General features: G+C 57.8%; 1 protein-coding gene across 26 annotated transcripts in view; it reads right to left on the minus strand.

Moving 5' to 3' along the window:
* Positions 1-20,098, minus strand: part of MYT1L (myelin transcription factor 1 like) — a 404,498-nt gene that overhangs the window by 36,873 nt on the left and 347,527 nt on the right. The window lies entirely within an intron of this gene.

The raw sequence follows: 20,098 nt of genomic DNA on the forward strand, positions 1-20,098 counted from the left end.
ATAACATTTCTGGCTGGGTCAGGCCTCAGGGTACTAAGGAAGCAGAGCGTGTGGTCACGCGGCTAACACTCAAGCTGCGGTTCCCGGAGCCCGGGGTGGACGGAAAGCCCACGGAGCTGTGTGGTGTAGGAGCGGCAGGTGGACGGAGGTGGTGGTTTAGGAGCCGCGTCAGCGCCGTGATGCCCGGTAGCCGTGCAGGCCAGAGCCCACGCGGCATGCCGTGAGGCCCCGGGGGTGGTTCACGTGTGCACAACCCACTGGGAGGACGTCTCTAGCGGGTGGCTCACGCCCCTGCCATCAGCCTCGGGTCACCTCCCCCTAACATGTGCTGTGTGACCCCCTCTGCCCTTCCCCGACTCAGGCCCCGGGGTCCCTGGGAGCATGTGTGCTGCCCGGCCTGGGCTGGCAGTGCTGGACCGTAGGGCCCCAAGCAGAGCTGAGGTGGGGTCCGGACTGCTCCCGGGGCATCTTCAGGGAATGCGGAGCTGCAGGCCTGGGCTGCCACAGCAGCTCTGCTGGTCATGCTACATGCACTTTTCCATCTTTTCCAAACATGCAGCCTACAGATCTTAAGCTCTAAGTCATTGGTCATGCTGCCTCCTTGTCCGCGGATGGGAGCCTAACTGGGGCCCTCGCCGCCACACCGCACTGCTGCCCGTGAGTGGTCCCAGGTACATCCAGGAGTAGGCTCCTGTCCAGTGCGGCCGAACGTACCTAGCACATCCTGACGTCCCATTCACTTAACGGGATGTGTCCATGGGAACCTGCTGCCAGAGCACATGCACGTCCAGCAGCAGTAGAGCGGCTAAACAAGAGACTGGGGCAGCCGGAGTCAGAATTGGAATTGGACTCGGAGGACCCATGCAAAAAAAAACACACAAGAGGTGACTGGTGTGGCTGAGCGAAGGCAACAGAATCCAGCATTCTAACGTCTTGTCCTACGCGGTGCACACGCACCGCCCTGGGGATGCGGGCGGGCTGCGACTGGGCATGCAGAGACCTCGCGCGGGGCCCACCAGGAGCACTCACCTTTGCCGATCGCACTGAGCCCTCGGGCTGTCAGTGTCAGTGGTGTGTAGTGAGGAGTGGTTGGTGAGGACCCGTGTGTGTGCGGCTGCGGGGAATGGTTTCTGGCCACGGGCGCGGGGTGGGGGGTAGGTGGAGATGTGCAAGGACGGGTGTCTCTACCCTACTTGGCATGCTTCACTCAAACGTGCGTGGCCTCTAAGGACGGGAAGGCATGGGTGCCCGAATCCCAGGGGTCTCGCCCACCGTTCAGGGTCACTGACGGGGGTGGCACGGGGTCGGGGTGGGGGGATCCCTGCAGCGGCTGCTGGCTCAGCATCGTGAACCGGGTGGACTGTGCTTGAGACAGCAGGACCCGCCAGCAGCACGCCCGGAGGCTGGGCTTCCTGCAGCTGCATGCCCAGCGCAGGGCGGCCGGGCCGAGTCAGGGGCGGCGGCAACACCGAGCCAGCCCCACGCGGCCCCTTCCCGTCACAGTCGCCCACTGGGCCAGACACACACTTGCGGGGAGCAAGCCGCGGGGCCACAGGGCCGGGGGGGTGGCCGTTCCATTTCTCCATCCGCAGACGGTTGGAGGCTGCTTTTAAGTGAAGGAGGGGGGGTTTGGGTGAATGAAAAGCAGCTGTGTCCTGGGCTCATGGACGTGGCGGGCACGGGGGAGGCCCCGGGGCCACGGGCCGGGGCGGCCACACAGCTCCCCTGGCGGCTGAGGCCCTGCTCCTCCCACTACCGTTCTCCCTGAATTCGTTCCCCCTGTTTTTCCTAGTTTGTGGTGTTTGTAGATCTTTTATTGTTTGCATCCCTCTGTCGTCTCAGAGGAAGTGTTCTCAGTTCTACCCGGGAGAGACGAGCGGCTCCTGAGCCCCGACACGTCCCGAGTGATCCCGGGGTCCTGTCCTGTGACACCGGGGCCACCCTGCGTCCCTCACCCTCACCCCCCTCGCCCCGCCTCCTGCCCCATCCTCTCCTGTGCACCTGCCTGGTTTTAAGCTACGCCTTCGTTTACTTTCTGCTGTGTCATCGCTCACTAAAAACAATGGAGTTCTAGCCTTTCTCCTCGGACTTTGCTTTTCCTCCTTGTTTTTTTTTTTTTGTTGTTGTTGTTGTTGTTGTCACATTTATAAGTGATTTCAGAAACTCTTAGTTTAGCAAAAGTTTGTAGAAATAAGCTGATCAAATATATATATATATATATAATATATATATATATATATATATATATATTTGCAGGCAAAGAGGCAGATCCAAACAGGTGAAGCCTACTGTTTAAATCTGTGCCAAGAGCCGCCGGGCCGAGATGAGAAGGGACCTGTCTTGTCTCCTGGCGCCGCTGCGCTCCTGCTCCGGGAAGGCCCGTTAGCAGCTGCCCCTGCCCTGGGAAGCTGCCGCGCGGGGAGCCCCTCACCCAGGCTCTTGGCGCTTGAAGACAGATCTCGCTGTTTGCAAGGACCCCTCGGGTCTCATCAAACGGGCAGAGTGAAGGGGGTCGCGGGAAAAGGAGTGGGATTCCTCCAGGCTTCCGTGCCAAGGATGCAGCCAGAGCGGCTTCCAAGAGGCAGACTGTCCACTGACTGTGCGGCTCCCCTCTGACCGCGAGGGGCCGACCAGAGAGCAGAGGGGCTGGGGACCCGCACCCCGGGGCTGCAAGAGTTGCCCCCGGGTGCTAGTTCTGGAATCTGCAGAGCCTGTGTGTTCCGCTGAGGACAAGACGAGAACCAGCAAGTGCTCAAGACGGGGACACAAAGTCCAGGAGCGAGCAAGGCGGGCCGGAGGGGCGGACGGCGGGACGGGGCCGAGGAACAGCCAGGCGCCCACCGGAGACCCTGCGGCTCCTGGACACGCTGCGTCGTCCCGGGAGCTGCCGGGAGCCCGAGGCCGGGGCGGACGGCAGCCCCGCCAGGCGTGTCCTGCCGTGGGGACCCCACGATGACAGAGCCTGCCCGCGGCCCAACCCCTCAACCTCCCGGAGAGAAACCCAGAGCCCCCCACTCCTTGCTGGAAGCCTCAACGGAAGATCAGGGACTCAGGAGAAGTGAGGATGGGTCTGCGGAGGGGACACGGCAGTGGCGGCTCCCACTCCTCCCTGGCCGTGGAGGCTGCGAGCAAAGGATGCCAGGTTGCCCCCAGCGGCCCTGCCGGCAAGTTTGGGGGAAGGAGGGTCTCCCATCCGCGCTTTGCTGTACCAGCAAGTTAGAGACGAACCAAGAGAGAAGGACGCGCTGCGGGAACAAGATGGCAAGCAAACCGATAAGCCACGCGGACGTGGAAAACGGAAGTGACGGGGCCGCGCCGAGATGCGGGTACTTGTGGGGCAAACCTTGTGACGGGACCCGCGTGGGCTGCAGCAGAGCCCGTGCCCTGAACCCCGCAGGCAGATCTCCAGTGCATTCCGCAGTGACCAGGGGCAAGAGGACAGGAACCGCATCACTTGAGTTGAAAAGTTAATAAAGCGTTTGGAGGTTTTAGTTCGGAAAAGAGAAGACTGCACGAATGAAAGTTGCTGCCCCCAAGATGGGAAGGGAAGGGGGACACCTGCCCCAAGCGTCCCTACGGGCCCAGGACCTCTTCCAGGAGGGGCTTTCTCATCGTGCCTTGACCCCTTGGGGCCCCGCCCTGACCCCCAGGCGCTCATGAACAAGCTGGGAGACCCCTGAGGGTGTGGGGGTCACCAGGGCTGGCTGGACTGGCACCCCGAGTGACCGCGAGGCCTCCCAGGGCCGAGGGCCTGGCTCTGTGCACGGCTCTGTCCTCATCGCTCCCTCTCTGCGGCCCTAGGTCTCTGCAGGTACATAGACACGCTCCCAGCAGGACCGACAGGCCCGGGCTGCCTGGAAGCCCTGCCTCAGGCTCCCCGGCTCTCACACAGCCTCCCCCTGCACCCCCTAAAGGCCCCTGGTCCTCTGGCGTGGCCAGCCTTCCCCGCACCTGCTTGGCTGAGCACTGGCCAGGCTGCCCCCTCTGACCTCCTCCCAGAACCTTCTCTCCCGCCTGCTGTGCCCCAGCCTGACCTCTGGCTCTGCCCGCGGAGCCCCGGGTGCCTTCCCAGGTGATGCGTCACTCGCTCCTCTGAACACAGGCTCTGGGAGGGCAGGCAAGGCCTGAGTGGGGACCCCCCAGCCCCAGGATGCTCCCTATGGCCGGCTCCACATCCCATGGCACATGCCGTGCTGCCGGCAGTGGTGGCTGTGCCATCTGGTTTCCTGGCTAGCACACCCCGAGGTCCATGGAGGGGTGTAGATGCTTCAGAGCTTGGTGCGTGGTTCCCAGAGGGGCCTGGCCTCCGTGTCCTCCCCTCTCCGCAGGACAGCAGCAGCGAGGCTCCCAGTGCGGCCCGTCCCAGGCCGCCGGGACTCTATGGGCCCCGGGGTGCTGCCCCCAAGGAAGGCCAGACCGAGGACCCCGTGTGGGCATCGGTGGGCTGAGCAGCAGGGCTGCTGTATGCCCGGGTGCAGGAGCTGGGGCCGAGGGGACCCTGCCCAGCAGGTGAGGTGCGCACAGCTGTGCCTCTGCAGGAAGACTGACGCGGAGGCAGAGAGGCCAGGGCAGCGGTGACGGAGGCTCAGGGCCCGGTGGGCCGGCCTGCACTTGCCCGGGGCACGGGCCTTACCTCTCTAGCTCCAAACCTCCCAGGATCGGACGGTCTTGCCCCCCGTGCTCAGCTCCCTGTTGGGAGTAAGAGCTAAGACGTACGACGTGAACCTCAAGATGGGGGAGGCCACATAGGAGGTTCCTGACCTTCTCCCCGACCGCCTGTGCCCACCTAAAGCCCAGAGAGCAGAGGGCGGGCCCTGGGACTCCACAAGGAGGGGGGGTGAGGAGGGGCCTCCTCCTGACTGGTGACCCTGAGGCCCTGGGCTCCTTGCAATCCCAGAGTAAGAGCCTGCGACCCCCTGCGACCCCTGAGGCCACCATCCGCCTTCTGACTGCCCACCTCCCCTTCCCTGTCACTTTGGGCGCTGGGTGCTGCCCCACCAGCCCCGGGTCACAGACAAAACAGGCTCAGAGACGCTCTGCTGTGGCCAGAGCAGAAGCGGGGCTGGATTCACGGCCTCAGCCTCCTGGACACCAGGGTGGAACTGCGTCCTGTGGCGTGAGTTGGGGCTCGGTGGGTCTGGAGGCAGGAGGGGCGGGACCCTGGCGAGAGCAGAGGAAGGAGCATCACCGCCCTGCGCCCCCCCCCCCACAATCCCTGGTCGGGAAGGGTCTCTGGTAGGAAGGGACGCCCTGCACGACCCTGGCTGGCCACTCCCGTCATCCCGCAGGTGCGGCTGTGCGCCGCCGGTGGTGGGCTCCGAACCGGACGCCACGTGGTTTCCTCTGTCTGAGGAAGGAGGCTGGTCCGAGTGACTCCCGGCCACATGTGGGGACAAGTGTCCTGAGCTCAAGCGTGTCACCATCTGCACGCGGAGGGGAAGCGGTACAGTCACACGGAAGGACCGTTGGACATGAAGGTCAGGCCATGACGGGGGACAGCAGTGGTCCTGCGTGGGGTCACTGCTGTCGCGGGGCGGGCCTTGGCCTGCGTGCTGCACCCCTGGACCCTGTGGAGGCGGTGGGCCGTCACCGTCTGGAGACTGTGTGCAGGTGCGCCCGCTGGCCGCGAGAACCGGAGCAGGTCCCTGCCCACACAGGTCCCTCGTGACTCGAGCTCTCTCCCACAGACACGCGCGCCGGCGCCAACCGCTCCCTGTCAAATCACGCTGCGGGGCTGCTGATACCCTATCGACCTCTATTTAACCGGAAGCACCTCCGATCTGGTTTTTAAGGGAATCGTTCTAAAATGTGATTGTTCCAGAGTGAACTTCACGGAAGCTCCATTTGCCCAACACCAGAAACATGCTTCTCGGGCAAAGGATCACATTTGAAAAGGATTTTTGTTCTTTAGCTGTCAACAGGAATGGGAAGTGCTTTCTGGGAAAGCAAGGAAAGGAAAAGAGGAAGAAAGAACAGGAAAACTTTTATAACTGGGAAATCCCAGAAGGATCAAAGACTGGCATCGTTTCGGTCTTCCCGTCTCCTTGGCCGTCCTGCGGGAAGGTCTCCGGGGGCCCATCCGGGGGCCCAGAGGACGGGGCGAGCAACACCGCCCGGGTGGGTGGGGGCTGTGCAGAGGCTCCCGCAGGGCAGGGAGGAGTTCACACCGCCCTCCCCCCCAGCACGCAGCGCTGTCTCCGGGAGGGGCTCGGGATGAGGAGAGAGTTGCCATGGCAACCCATGTCTCCCCGGTGCTGCAGGTTCCATAGTGCGCAGGAAAATTCGGAGCCGCCGGGCGGAGGGCGGGAGAGGGCAGGGCAGGCCTTCCGGCAGCAAGGCCCCGTTAATGCCCCCCACCCCCGGATGACAGTGCCCAACCGAGCCCGGAGCTGGCCCCATGCACCCACCAGCCTCCGAGCTTTATGAACCAGGGCTCCTGGGTCCACTCGGGAGGGTCTGAGTCGCGGATTCACAGCCCAGCTGGCCTTTCAGTGTCCGAGCGCGTGGGTCAGAATCATGGGCGGCTACTGGGCCCCGCCACCCCAGACTCAGCACGAACCCTGCTGCTGGGCGTGGGCCCGGTGGGACGGCCTTGCTCGTGTCCTCCCAAACTCAGGGTCCAGGGAAGACGGGGCGCCTGGCTGGGCGTCACGAGCGCTGGCTCTGTGTCCAGCCCTCTCCCTAGCTGTGCTGCCTTGGCACATTCTGCATGCGGGGCCGCGTGTGCGTACGTGTGTGCACATGGGGGTGCATGTGGGCCTACATGTGTGCACCTGTGGGTGCGTGGGGATGCTTGCAGCCTGTGTGATGGGCAGGACAATGTGCCCAGCACCCACAGGCTCCAACAGGAGCCCGACTCTCGGGGACGAGGGGACAGCACTCAGCTCCCACAGGCAGGGGGCGGTGAGTGGCCGCCAGCACTTGGCGCTGTCCCTTCTCTCTGGTGTGGTCACACCAGTTCGAGTCCCTGGGCCCAGTGCCAGCTCCTCCACCCTGACTGCTCTGGCGTCGTCCTCCCCTGAGACGGGGAAGATGCACCGGATTGTCCCAGTTGTAGAGACAAAAAGGTCAGGTTTCATAAAAAGCCAAGCAACTAGTCCAGGCTACCTAGTTCAGACCAACTAGTCCAGACTGCAACTAGTCCAGGCTACCTAGTTCAGACTACTCCAGACTAAAACTAGTCCAGCTTACCTAGCACAGACCAACTAGTCCAGGCCAACCAGTCCAGACCAACTAGTCCAGGCTACCTAGTTTAGACTATTCCAGACTAAAACAAGTCCAGGGTACCTAGTTCAGACTAACCAGTCCAGACTAAAACTAGTCTAGGCCAACTAGTCCAGACTAAAACTAGTGCAGACTACCTAGTTCAGATTAACTAGCCCAGACTAAAACTAGTCCAGGCCAACCAGTCCAGACCCAACTAGTCCAGGCTACCTAGTTTAGACTATTCCAGACTAAAACAAGTCCAGGATACTTAGTTCAGACTAACTAGTCCAGACTAAAACTAGTCTAGGCCAACTAGTCCAGACTAAAACAAGTTCAGACTACCTAGTTCAGACTAACTAGTTTTGACAAAAACTAGTCCAGGCCAACTAGTCCAGACTAAAATTGGTCCGGGCTATGTAGTCCGGGCTAACTAGTCCACACTAAAACTAGTACAAGCCAACTAGTCTAGACTAAAACTAGTCCAGGCTACCTAGTTCAGGCTAACTAGTCCAGACTAAAACTGATCAGGCTAACTAGTCCAGGCTATCTAGTCCAGCCTAACTAGTCTACACTAAAACTAGTCCTCACTAATTAGTCCATGCTAACTAGTCCAGACTACCCGGTTTGTAAGTGGCCGAACCAGGATGTGGATCAATCTGTGTGACCGTGGAGCCTGTTCTCCATCCCAACACAAGGAGTTTCATTTATTGTATCAGGAATAGAGCCGTTGACCCAATCAGCGCTTTACATGTAAAGAACATTGGAAATAAATAACCTTCATCCTTCGATTGTAACATCGGCTGCTGGAAGGGCCGATGAGCCCCCGTGTCGCGTTTTCTCAGGCCAGGACATCAGACGCGGGTCGTTCACGTTCTCCACGTCCAAGGTCATTCACTGAGCTGGTCTGGTCCACAGCCGACCAGTGAGCCGTCCAGAAAGCTGCAGTGCATCCCAGGGTCGTCGGCTCTCCGTCCCTTCCTGCCAGTGGCAGGGGCACCTCCGGCCTCTCATCCCCACCCGGGGGGACTGGCCTCTCTTGCTGCTCCCTCCTCTCCTGCCTGCTCTCCGTGGGCACAGAGGGGTCATGGCAGCCCTGCCACCCGAGGGTCCCCAGAGGGACCAGCCCCACAGGGTCTGCGGACCCCCGGGGCCCCCAAGAGCCAGCTGCTGTGCCCGGGGGTTGGCGGCGGAGACACTTTGCCTGACCCGTGGGACGGCCCCAAACCTTCCTCGGTCTTCAGTTGTCTCAGGGCCAAAGCACATGTTTCGGAGGACAATGAAGCCACGTTCTTTTCCCCTGGCCCTGGGTGCTGGCCTAAACCTGAGATGCTTGCTGAGGCCAGTGGGTCCTGCCCCCACGAGCTCCAGCTCAGCCCGTCTGGGTGGAGTCCGGAGGCGGGTCCTCATCGAGGGGCTCGTCAGCGCCTCTGCTCACCAGCAGCGTTGACGGGATCGTTCCTCTCGTTGGAAGGCGGGTTGGAGGCCTGCCTGTGTGCACAGCGGCTGGGAGGCTGAGTTCACAAGTTCACGTTCACAAGTCACAGGCCCTCCTTGGGGCTCGCACACAGGAACGGTTTCGGGCACGTGGAAACCTGTTTCCGGGGTTTCCGACGGTCAGCGCTTCTCCACTGGCCGCACCGCACCCACTGCCCTGCCCCTGCTGCCGCTGTGTGCGGCTGACGGGACGCTCCGTGCATTTTGCCCGCATGGCAAAGTCTCCGCAGGGCAGGACGTGGGTACCAGAGAAGCCAGCAGAGCAGGGTCACTGCGGACAGGACGGTCTCTCCCGGCTCCTGGCCTGGCTCCCAGAAGCGGTCATTCCTCCCCAGGGGCGTGAGGAAGCATCACCAGAAAGCCATAATTCTGATGAACCAAGAATCCGATGGCTTTGGGGTCTAGACTGAGTCCTCCTTGGTGCTTACTCTCCAACCTGAAGGCTGTCCGGGGGAAGCTATTTGGAAATCCAGGTGTGCGTGTGTGTGGGAGCAATGGGAGGGGCCGAGGCCAGGCCCGGCAGATCGGCTTCTAGGCTCAGCCTACGGTGAAGTTGCTCCGCAGGTTCAGGAAAGTTGCTCAGCGCCTGACCCCCGTTTCCAGGCTTGTGGAAGGAGGGTCCTGACGCCCAGCTCTGCCCCACCCCCATGGAAGTCCCGTGAGGCCAGCACATCCTACTGTTGCTTTTAAAATAAGGACCCTGGAATTCAGCAGTCTGGTCGACTTGCTAGAAGCCACGCAGCGAGGAAGGGGGAAGGGTCTGAAATGCTAACCCCCTGACCCGAGTCCTGCGCCCCTTTTTGCGCGTCTCTTGGCTTGGCCACCTCGCCACCTGGCCCGAGGGTGCACCTGCCTTGGTGACCTGGTGCTGGATATAGGAAGCATCTGCAGGAACGCATGCTATGTGTCCAGAGAACCGGGTTTAGGCGAAGGGCCAGCATAGGACATTCCCCTTCTGCATCTGAAGGCTTCTGTTCACGCCGAGACTGTCATTCCTGCCAGCAGGAAGCTAACGTCCGGACCTCCTTGAAGCCAACTTAAAGGTCACGCCCGACACATAGAAATGGGAGGAATCGAAATGGCTTTTGTGTGAGATGCGGTGCTTGTGGAAACAACAGCTGTGCACACGGCGCGTAGGACAGGTGGCCAGCCAGGGTGACGTGGGCACCGCCGCGCACCACCCGAACTCTCGGGGGGCTCAAACATCAAGATATGAGCTGGTGTAGCAGGGGCCTGAGAAGTCGGGGCTCGGGGTGGCTTGGCTCTAGGGATGCGGGAAAGAGCAGGGCGCGTTGCTCAACGCCGCCGGCACTGCTCTGACCCACACGGTGCGCACTGAATAAAAGATGCCTCTGTTTCTATTATGTTCTCATCTTAAAACACATGTCATCCAAAAAAGGCAAGAGAACTGAAGCAGGAATTCAAGATAGTTTGAAAAGGAAAGAAACGACAGAGAATAGGACGATCAAAATATGCCAGTTGGGAAATGGTTTCGTGCTGGAAGGTGGGGAGGCGAGGGTGGGAGCCGTCGCCGGGGACCGGGCGCCGCGCGTGATGGGCTGACGGACACTTTCAGTGGGTGATTGCAAGCCTGATTTGCAAGTCTGATATAAGTATTTTAAAATTGTACCATATTAGACGAGAGGGGAGAGAGAGAGAGAGAGACATATTAGGAAAATGGAATCCTTTTATCTTTGAAATATTTTGATCTTGGTTGTTGGAGTTTCCCATATGAGAAGTTGTCTTTCATTCATTCAGTGTTGGAACTGGGTCAGAGTTTCGCTGCTGATTGGGTTTGTCTGTCTGCTTCACGCCTCCCCCTCCCGTTAGGCTGGCCTCCTTCTGGCGGGAGCCCCGGGTGACCCGCCAGGCTCACCCCGATGCCTGCCACCCTCTGGCCTCAGAACTTGTTCCTCATTAATAAATGCTCACATTGATTTTTCTGGCCACCAGGTGCTATTCTGAGCACTTGGCAAACACAAGCTCATTAATCCTCGTAATGAACCTGCAGGGGGATGTGGCGTCGCCCCACTTTGCTGATGGACCCAGAGAGGGGAGCGCCCGCACAAGGGGACTCAGTGTTGGGTGGCCCGGCTGGGGTCCGGGGCCAGGAAGCCTGGCGGTCAGCGCTGCTGCACCTGCTCTCTGCTCCTGTGGCAGGAGTGAGCCACGGAAGCCTCCCCACCCTCCAGACATTGGAGGAGGCCAAGTCCTGAGGCTTCCTCACCTGCACAGGTTTTTTTTTTAGAGAGATTAACCACCTCTAGGTCTTTGAGGGGGCTCTGTTAACGTATCTGAAACATCCTGACTGCATTAGAAATTTTTTTTCTAAAGAATACGAATAGATTCCAAATACCTGCAATGAAACATTAACCCCCAAATTCAAGGATTTCTACTAGCCTACATGACTCATGCCATTTGATGTCCCTGGGGAATTAAAAGCCAGAGACAGGCATCCTTCAATGGCAGGAACCGTCGTGACATGAAAGGGGGAGAAACAGAGCTAACTCCAGGGAGAGGGCAAAGCTTCCTGCTGCTGCAGGTCTGTTCTGATGTAGGGAAGTGCGATGGAGCCAAGTCCCTCTCCCTCGGCGAGGCCAGGATGAATCACAGGGATGAAGGGTTGGATGAGGAGCCCTCGGAGGCCCCGGGGAGAGGGCGAGTCTGGCGCGGTCCCGGGGGTGGGGGGGCAGGCAAGGGGCAGGGAGCGACCTGACCCCTGCCCAGCGGGTCTCGGGGCGCCCGGACCGCACACACGGGGGCCTTGCTCAGTCGGGAAAACTAAGCTGAGGATATCACACATTGCATTTTAAACAAGCAAAGGCAGAAAATCCAACACGTAGAAATACCTACTTCCTTGGGAGCTGAGACCGTGTGAAGAGCGAGTCCTGGGGGCCGCGTGGTGCAGGAAGTCCTGACCAAACAGCCTGAAGCCGTCCACCCTCTGCAGTCTCGCTCTGTCTGGGGCACAGGGGCGGGATGGCCTGTGACGAGGAGGGTGTCGGGGACACCGCATGTGCTCTGGGGACGCAGAGAAGCGACCAGCTGCCCGGCAGAGGGGGAGGGTGGGCCGGCCTCTCAGGGGTCCCTGGAGAGAGACCCGGGCCCTGCATGACCGCACGTGCCTCCTTTCCTTCCACGAATGGCCCCGGGGTCTTGAAAACACGTAAAATCCAGGTATTGCTCCAAGAAGAGTTTAAAAGGTGCTTAAGTGGATGTAAGTCGATGTAAGTGGACGTAGCAGGACAGTGGGCCGGTGCTGCTCCCGAGGCTCGGCCGTCAGGTGCGGCCGCGGAGCCATGTGCTCCCTCTGTCCTGCGCTCGTGCATCAGATGGTCCTGAGTAGGGGGTGCGGCGTGTGTCGGGTGGAGCGAGGCCCGCGCTAGGCCGCCTGCACCTGCCGCTGTGTTTGCGCCTCCGTGCCGCACAACCACGTCGCGGGCCGGTACCCGGACGGTGGTGTCGCCCACTGACGCTGCGCCTGGGCCGCTTCTCCGTCCCCACGATAGGTTGGTGCCGCCTCCTTCCCACCTGGGGCTGGGGACTGTCCAAACTGCTCCTTCCAGGCCAGCTCGCCCACCGCCTCCCTTCCCAAGGGGGGGACTGGACCCCGCAGGTCAATGCTGACCCCCCAACAGCCTCCTTCAGACTCGGGGGCTCCCGACAGGGTCGTGTCATGCAAGCAATGAGTCTGACTCATCCATGGAATCATGTACGCAGATGCCACAGGCTGGGGACCCAGGTCACATGCTTGAGGAGCATCCGGTCTCATCATCACGACGGCGGCAACCAGAGACGCACAGTGGGCGGTGGGGAGGGTCGCTGTGGGAGGACCCCACGGAGCGGCCCAAAGCCTGGGGCAGTGCTGACCTTGGCCGCCGCAGGCCCTTGCAGAGGGCAGGAAGGTCCTCCCCAGGGACTGTGCCTGTGCCACAGCGTCGGCTGGTTTTTGTACCATGACCTGTGGGTGTATTTTTAAATGATTATTTTAGGAATTAGGAAATATGCAATTTCCATCCCTGGAGCCCTGGGGGCAAGAGTCTGCAGATCCATGAAGGTAGCCTTTGCTTCCCGTAAGAGGTAAGACCAGGGCTCTTCCCCGTGGAGACAGGGCTCCGAGTGCCCCTCCCGGGGGCCAGGCAGCTGGCAGCACTCGCGGGGAGCCGGGTGGACGCCTCCTGCCCGGGACTCCTTATGGAGAGACGCTCCTTTTAACTGTTTCTTGACCTTCTAGCAATGCGTCCCGAGGCTGGCCTGAGGCGTCCGAGGATTCCGTCCAGGAAAGGGACGCAGGCCCGACCGCGGTGTCCCGCCTCTGTGGTGACGCCCTACAGAGCACACATCGCTGGGATCCTGTCTCGATCCCCATGGCCTTATGCTGTCTTCGCAGGTCAGGGGTACGGTTGTGATTTTTGAGGTTCAGGGCAAGTACCTGTCGGTGAGGGTTGCAGGGGCTGCCGCAGTGGATGCTTTGCAGGCTTTCCCCAAGGGCAGGGATGCTCTGCGCCAGCGTCGGGGCCACGTCTCACAGCGGCGCTCACTTCCGGGAGGCAAGAAGGGCATCGGGGCCCGTCGTGCTGACCGTTGGAGCAGGTGCACGCCCGGACGCTGGGCTGCGGCCCCTTTGCAGGCGGGCTGAGCAGGGCAGTCCTTTTTCTTCATCCGCACTCGCTCCTGGAGGCCGATGCGGCCTAGAGGCTTCCATGCTGTCTCTCTGTGGAGGAGCTCCGGCCCTGCCTCCCCCTCGCCCCACGGACACGCGACTCTGCACACCCTGCATGGACGCCGGGTGGGCAGCTCAGACACGCTTCCCACCGGGCACGCCCGACTGTCCCCTGAGACTCGTCCCCCGTTTTAGGAGAGGGCAGCCCCCGGGCGCCTTTGGGCGGGTCTCTCGCCCAGGCTCACGCCCTTGGTCCATGTCCTGTTCCTCCCGCGAAGCCGGCTGCCCTGCTGCCGAGACACCAGGGATCTGGCTGTTCTCGTCCCCTCCATGCTCTTGACAGGGACTGTTGCATTATCTCCAGCCTAGGCCGCCATCGGGACCTCCCGCCTGCCCCCTGCTGCTGGGGCCATGCTGCAAGTGGTCCCCACATGCCAGCTGCAGTGACTGGAAGCATGTGTCAGACCCCGTCAGGAGGGACCCAGAGTCCTGCGGGGTCCCTTGTGCCCTCATAGGGTCTGACCCCTGCAGCTGCTCAGCCTCCTCCTCTGCTTGTGCCCTGCCCCCCTGCCCCCCAGCGTCCCTCTAAGTGTGCGGGGGCTGTGTTCCCCCTGTTGCCCCGGGGGCCAGCCATGGAGGGGCACCGGGACTTGGTTTGGGGCCATGTGCGGGAGACCAGAGCTGTGGTCCACGCAGCAGGGGCTTACATGCAAATCACGGCGAACAGCAGAGCACCTTTGCCTGTTGCCATTTTTTAAAGCTTAGAGAAGAGTCCCTGCGTTACCATCTACAAAATAGAGTGCATGCACGTGGCCTGTGTCGTCAGGCTTTACAAGCACTTTCCCTCTTTGATCCACCTACGGCGGTGGTGGACCTGTGAGGGGTCTGCCCAGGTTCCAGCCCCAGGGCGACAGCACCCTGGTGGGGCCTGCATGCTTCCGAGGCCTGGGTTCCCAGGGCCGGGGTCATTGTGGTTCCTTTCTTCTTGTGGGACGGAAGCTGCACAAAGGCCTCCCACCCCAGCAGCACCGTGCAGCTGTTAAGATAAGAGTATCCAACCCACATGTCAAGCAAACATCAGGCTTCAAGATCCCAGGTAGACTGTGGTTCATACGAGCAGTGGAGACCAGGAGGACACGTACCTATTTCTTTTCTTTCCTCTTTCAGGTTTGGGGGCTCATAGTTAGGAAATTCTCTGTCTTGTTAAGAGCACACTTCTCCCCTCTTAGATAAAAGGGCACCCACGTTCCAGTAGGAGGGTGATTTCATGCGTCCCCTGTATTTTTATCTTAATGGAATGAAAGTATGTCATAGGGCAGCCCCGGTGGTGCAGCGGTTTAGCACTGCCTGCAGCCTGGGTCTTGATTCTGGAGACCCGGGATCGAGTCCCACATTGGGCTCCCTGCTTCTCCCTCTGCCTGTGTCTCTGCCTCTCTCGCTCTGTGTCTCTCATGAATAAATAAAATAAAATCTTAAAAAAAAAAAAGAAAGTATGTCATAAATACCACCAGTATGTGACCACAGAGGGAGACGATGGGGAGTACACACCGTGGGAGTGGGAGACAGGCATCCCCACACCCATGCGGGGACCCGGCAGGAAGGGCGAATGTCCAGGGCCCATGCCCCCAGGTACCCGGGCATGAGAGCAGAGGTGGGGGCCCTCTGTCGGCCTGGACAGTGAAGATTGGCTGGAACAAGTCACCTATTTGTGTCCTGGATCGCGGCAAGTGCATTATAGCAACGTCTTCAGAAAGCAGACACTGACGATAATTGGAGCCAGGCAAGGGCCGAGGCTCACCTCCGCGTGGCGAGCTCTCCTCTATAGGCAGGCTCATTAACGGCATAAGCAAAGTTGAAAGAGAAATATTTAAGATACTAATGGCAAACAGGCTTCTAACAACTTTAAAGCCCCAAGTATTAATAATGCATGTGCTAATTATAAGCCAGGTTTATTTAGTCCCTAAAGAAGGTGGCCTAAGGACCTCTCTTTGATAACACCTGCTTAATCAAATTTGAGTTTCTGTACAAGTTTGAAAGTAATAAAGTTGAATATATTTTTAAAATAACCATGACAGACTTTCTCCTGACTGAGAATGAATGTTACTCTAATGATCCCCAGCAGTGGGGTCTGTGCAGCTTGCAGGTCCTACTCCATTCTGGAAATAGGTACCCTGCGAAATTTATGTCGTGTTTAGCCTTAATCAATCTACACATGGCATTAGATTCCAAAAAAAGAGGTCAGTAGGTAAATATAAAAAGATCGCCCTACTTGTCTATGGCTTAAAAATGAAACAAGAATGTTGAGTAACCAGATGCTAAAAAAAAAAAAGAAAAAGCTTTTTAGTTGTAGGAATAAGATATTCCTGAGTGTTTATTAGGATAAAGGATAAAGTAAAAAATATATATAAAGGACAATATAAACGGAGCTGGGGGTTGTATGCGGCGCTGTCCGAGAGGGACATCCACTTGGCCCCCACGACCGTTCCAGTTAGAACGAGCACAGGGAGCGCCCCAGGAGCCCATTTCCCGGCCGCAGGGGTGCGGGGGGCTGCGGCTGCCGAGCTGGACGGCACGGGTCTCGCGTGTTTCCGCTGCCCCAGCGAGTTCTGCTGCACGGCCCCGTGACACTCATTCCGTGAGGCCAAATTACACTTCCATTTTGATTATTAGAAACTATTTGCATGGAATGTTTTTTTTTCTCTGCCCTAAAAAAATCAGATAAGCCTGGGATTTCTCCTGTCTTGACACGGTTCCCATATTCACGGACCCTCTTTGAAGGCAGACCGTGTGTCTCTGTTCCCTAACTGCGGTAGAGAAGCCCCTGTAGAGCCTGGAGACGACACAGACCACGACACGGATTTCACTTGCACCAGGCACTTGGCTCCTCCTGTGAAACCACAACAGAAGAACACGAGGGACGAGATGTGATTTCCCACGAACTGTCGCTCCTGGAAGATCACAGGCCACATTTTGGAATAAAGGCTCGGACAGGTGAGGTTGCGAGCGGTTCCGCTCCCTGGTCCACCTCGAGGCCCCGCCAGCCCTTCAGAGCCTGTCTTCCCAAGCAGGAGGGAAACCACAGAGAATGGTTCTGTCTCCTGAAATTGCCAGGAAAAAAAAAAAAAAAAAAAAAAGCCCTCCCAAATCCCTGTCAATAATTTCCCGAAGGGAACATCTACTTTATTTCCAATTTTGTTCATTTTGCTCTAGGGAACTATAAATTAGTGAACTGTTTGCTGAAATAAAACCTCAAATTTACAATTAAAGGCTGATGTAACCCAGTCTTTCCCAGCCAGAGGTTTTCCCCGAAGAAGCTGGCTTCTCGCGCAGCTCAGGGTCTGGGGGTCGGTGCCGATGTGGGGCTCCCGATGCGGGGGTAGTCCTCACTCTGAATCTCCCCCGGGGAGCCAGGGATGAGAAGAAAATGGAGCCAAATTCCCAATAATTACAAGAGGCCAAATTTAACCAGATATAACATACGATGAAGACTCAGAGGGTTCAGTGTGCTTCGTGAAAGGAAATACGTCCAGGTTCGAACCCGGCCTCGCCACGCAGACGACGACAGACACAGACACTCACAACATATGCATGTGAGCACATTGTAACATATATTACACACACACATATTTGCAAATATATTTTAAATACCTTTAAAACTGCAATGTTAAGAATTGCAAGGAGAATATTGTTTTTCTCTGTTCATATGCACCAAATACGCTGCGTATTTTATAAAGAGCAGTAATTCTAATCCGGAGTAAAAAAAAATAGATTTTTTTCAAAGGATAATTTTTGAATAATTCGTATTTTATCGTTGATTAGATGACAAATTACTCTTTGTTCAGAAATAAGCAGAAAGCTCATGCTTTCTGAGGTCTGATTAAATGTTTCATCATTCCAAGATGGGGGAATGAATGCTAAGAAAAATTTCATAGGGAACCTCTTCCTAGGCCTCATTCTGGATTTAAAGATACCCACCCTCCCCCGCCCCCCACCCCCGGTTTGTGACAACAAAAGGCATAAAACCCTCAAAGTCAGTTTGTGATGACCTCGCACATTAGGGTCCCCACCCCGGGAAGGATGCAGGGGTTCCGACTCTGGTCAAGCACAGCACAGCCGCGAAGCCACAACACAGCGAGCGTAGCCGGGAGGACCGCAGACCAGGCCGGTGGCCGGTGAGCCACACAGCAAGCCCCCCGGTCGCTGGCGAGGAGCGGGCTTTGCTGCCCACAGTTACCCCCGTTGCCTGAGCCGGGCCTCCAAGCAAGCCCGTGGCCCCGAGACCCCGAGACCCCGAAACCCCGCCTGCTGGCCCCGTGCCCTCCCTGCTGCCCCCGCCCCGACCGCCTGTGTCTCCCCTTTGCTCCCCGTCCTCCCGATGCTCTGGATGGAACGCTTTCTCTGTTCTTTTTGGTCTGTGTTAAAAGATACCCTGAGTTCCTTGAGGACAGACGCCGAGGACAAGCAACAAGCGACTGAACGAACTAGCGGGGCTTGTGGTTCCCCGGAGATGTCACAGTTCGAGCTTCCATCCAGAGTCCTAGGGGGTGTCTGGGTGGCCCCGTCCGTGGCCGCGGGTGAGCACCGAGTGTGGGCACAGACCGGCATGGGGCGACGGGCTGCAGAATACACACACAGCTCGGCCAGCGAGGAAGGGGCGCGCACATGCGGGGTCCGAGGGGCTCCCCAGACCTCCTGACCAGCGTGACCGCGGCACCGTTTCCTGTTTGAGTTCAAGGGCGGGTGAAGTCCTCCAAAGCTAGAGGCTTGCTGAGTTGGGGTGAATGAAAGTCCTTATTTCTGGGACATCATAAAAAGCCACGGATACAAAGTCATTGAGGAAGCGTCTGATTCACGGGTATGTCCTCCTCTGAGCTCTGGTTAATATTTCCATAAACTCCGACATGATAGATAGGGCCACGGGGTTCTTGTGTGTGGATGTTACTGAACATCTACTCTGTGTCTGCTCCTGGGACTGTCCCATTTCAGGGACCGGGACCCCGAGGCCCAGAAGGCTTTACCGTGCTCCCCACTGAAGGGACAGACTCGGCTCTTTAGTGTATTTTGCACAAGGAACTTAGAAAAACAGGGTGTCTAGGTTGTTAAACCTCACCCCACACTTCCCTTGGATGCCGTCAGCCTGATTTTTTACTCTGAATTTTTCTGTAACGTGCACCAAACCCGAAAGACGCTGAGACGTAAACGGACCAAGCGCAGACCACCCGCCCTGTGAGTCACCTGGCGCTGGGGAGCCCCACGTGTGCTTCTGGAACGCACGGATCACGTTATCAAGTGGGTGGGACGCCGAAGGTTTCTTTTGCTTTTGCTCCCAGTTGGTTTGCGTGTGGACACAGTGAGGTGAAGTTGCTAACATGTGACCCCAAGTCTGAACACCAGAGACGCCCACTTAATCATGTGGGTGTAATGCTGACCACCAGGAGGAGGGGCTCACAGCAGGGGCTGAGCTAGAGCGGCCGAAGCTGAGGACGCGGCCAGCGAGGCCCACCCTGCAGTGCTGATGGTGGCGGCGTCAGGGCTCCAGAGACAGAGGGAAGCAAAAGCCTTTCTGGTCTGGTGACCCTTCCCCGGATGGGAGTCTCCATGAGCCGGGACCTGAGGAGCACAGCTTCCTGGACCTGTCATTTGTGTGTGTGGTCGTCTTTGTGTTCACCCATGTGTGTGGTCACCACGTGTGTTCATCCGTGTGCATGTTCATCATGTGTGTTCACCTCTGTGTTTATCCATGTGTGTTCATCCGTGTGCATGTCCATCCATGTGTTTGTTCATCCATGTGTGCTCACCATGTGTGTTCATCCATGTGCATTCATCTGTGTGCACATCTATGTGGGTATCCATCCCTATGTGTGTTTATCCATATGTCCATCCATGGGTGTGTTCATCCAGGTGTTCATCCATGCATGTGTTCATCCATGTACATGTTCATCCAAATGTGTCTTCACCTGTGTGTTTATCTGTGTGCATGTTCATCTATGTCCGTTCATCTATGTGTTCATCCCTGTGTGTAAATCCATGTGGATGTTCGTCCGTGTGTTTGTTCACCCATGTGTGTGCTCACCATGTGTGTTCATCTGTGTGCACATCTATGTGGGTATCCATCCCTACGTGTGTTTATCCATGTGCCCATCTGTGGGTGTGTTCATCCGTGTGTTCATCCATGCATGTGTTCATCCGTGTGCATGTTCATCCAAATGTGTGTTCACTTATGTGTTTATCCGTGTGCATGTTCATCCATGGCCGTTCATCTGTGTGTGTTCATCCCTCTGTGTGTATACCCATGTGTGTTCACCCATGTGCATGTTCAATCTGTGTGTTCATCCGTGTGCATGTCCATCTGTGTGCATGTCCATCCATGTGTGCTCACCATGTGTGTTCATCTGTGTGCATTCATCTGTGTGCACATCCATGTGGGAATCCATTCCTATGTGTGTTTATCCATGTGTCCATCCGTGGGTGTGTTCATCCGTGTGTGTTGTGTGCTTGTATGTGACTGGAGTCATCCTCAAACACTCATTTTAGAAGTCTTGCTTTACTGTGCTTACCTATGTTTCTTATATTTCACTTATTTTAAATCAGTCCTACTTATTACAATAAAATAAAAAATCCATGTGCAACAGGATGTATTTCTTAGGATATTTTAAAAACATGCTACGGAGCGGGCCTCATGAACCTTCTATGGTTGTTGCAGCCTATGTGCTGAGGTAGGCTCCCCAGGGGACC

The sequence above is a fragment of the Canis lupus genome, chromosome 17 (assembly GCF_003254725.2).
Source record: "Canis lupus dingo isolate Sandy chromosome 17, ASM325472v2, whole genome shotgun sequence".
NCBI classification, from domain to species: domain Eukaryota; kingdom Metazoa; phylum Chordata; class Mammalia; order Carnivora; family Canidae; genus Canis; species Canis lupus.